Source organism: Chrysochloris asiatica, unplaced genomic scaffold (genome assembly GCF_000296735.1).
Source record: "Chrysochloris asiatica unplaced genomic scaffold, ChrAsi1.0 scaffold00323, whole genome shotgun sequence".
Taxonomy (NCBI): Eukaryota; Metazoa; Chordata; class Mammalia; order Afrosoricida; family Chrysochloridae; genus Chrysochloris; species Chrysochloris asiatica.
The window spans coordinates 339946-341696 of NW_006408841.1; positions in this window are offsets into that span (position 1 = coordinate 339946).

Below are 1751 nucleotides of genomic sequence, written 5' to 3' on the forward strand. Positions count from 1 at the left end.
AAACAAGACAAGAGTTGGTTCTTTGAAAAGATTCATAGAATCAGAAAACCTAGAACAGACCAGTAACAAAAGAAGTTGAACAGATTATTAAAAGATTTACAACAACAACAACAACAAAAGCCCTAGCCTAGATGACTTCATTGATGAATTCTATCAAACATTCAGGGGACATCTGACACTATGTCTACTCAAACTATTCCAAAATAAAAAAAAGCATGGAATTCTCCCAAATTCATTCTTTGAAGTGAGCATAACCCTGATACCAAAACCAAGCAAATTAAAAGAAATCATAGCACAATATCCCTCATGAACAAGGATACAAAAATCCTCAACCAAATTCTAGTCATTGAACCCAACAACTTTCAAAACTATAATACATCATCATCAAGTGGGATTAAAACCAGTCATACTTCAACAGTAAAATGTGTGTTCAACATTAGAAAAGATGGTTTAATGTTAGATTAACAACTAACACAATTCACCATATAAATAAAACAAAAGTAAAGAACCACATGATGATGTCTACTAACACAGATAAAGGCACTTGACAAAATCCAACATAAATTCCTATAAAAATGCACAACAAAATAGGAATAGAAAGTAACGTCCTCAACATAATTGAGGGTATATATGAAGTCCTGGTGTGGCACTGTAGGATAAACACTAAACTGAAAGATCAGTGGGAACCATAGGTTGGCAGTTCAAACTCACCACCTACTCCTTGGAAACCCTATACAGGTTTGCTATGAGTTGGAACCAACTGGATGAAACTTAACAACAGTAGCAACATATAAAATCAATGGCCAATATAAATCTCAATGGAGAGAGACTGAAAGCATTTGTTTTGTAAACAAGAGCCAAACAAAGATGTCCTTTGGTACTCTTAGAGCAATAAGGTAATATAGGGCAATAAAAGGCATACAGATTGGCAAAAATAAGAAGTACAACTATCTCTATTTGTAGATGATATGATCCTATATGTAGATAATCTCAAAGACTCGGGAAAAAAAAAATTACTGGAACTCATTAAGAAATTCAGCAAAGCGACAGGGCACAAAATCAACATATAAAATCAGTTGAATTCTTTTACACTAACTAAGAAAGCTCTGAAAATGAAACTAGGAAATCACTTCATGGCATAAATACACTATCAAAAATAACTAAATACCAACTTGACCTAGCCTCTACAGCTTGATAATCATAACTTGACTAGAGAAATATTTTTAAAAATGTTTATATGATAAATGAAATCAGGGTAAATTGCTACAATTTGATGAACTTAACCAATACTCATGGATGTAGTAGCTCAAAATACCAACAGAACGAGAAGAAGTCTTCACATAAAGTACCAAATCTATCCCTTCTACATACAGGCTAGACAGGGATGGGCAACTTAGACATTGGCTACCTAAAATGAGGGGATGATGAAGGCACAAAGTGACTGGCTTACAAGTTCTCAAGAGGGAGTTTAGTTTAAGAGTGTGTGGGAGAAGATAGAGTCCTCATTGAATAGTTTCATCTTGTCTAGCTGGGTCTAGTGAAAAGAGATGGGGATAAGATTCTTATGATTTAACAGTGAGTAATTGTTATCATGACTAATTGTTACTGTTACAATTGTAAAGGTAGACGTTTTATAACAAAAATGGGGAAGTAGTTAATCTTACAGTCCAGAAACTGAGGACCCTAGGACCATCAAGGGAGAAGAGCACAAGCGGAATGTGGGACCCCATCCAGAGAAGCAATGACACCAG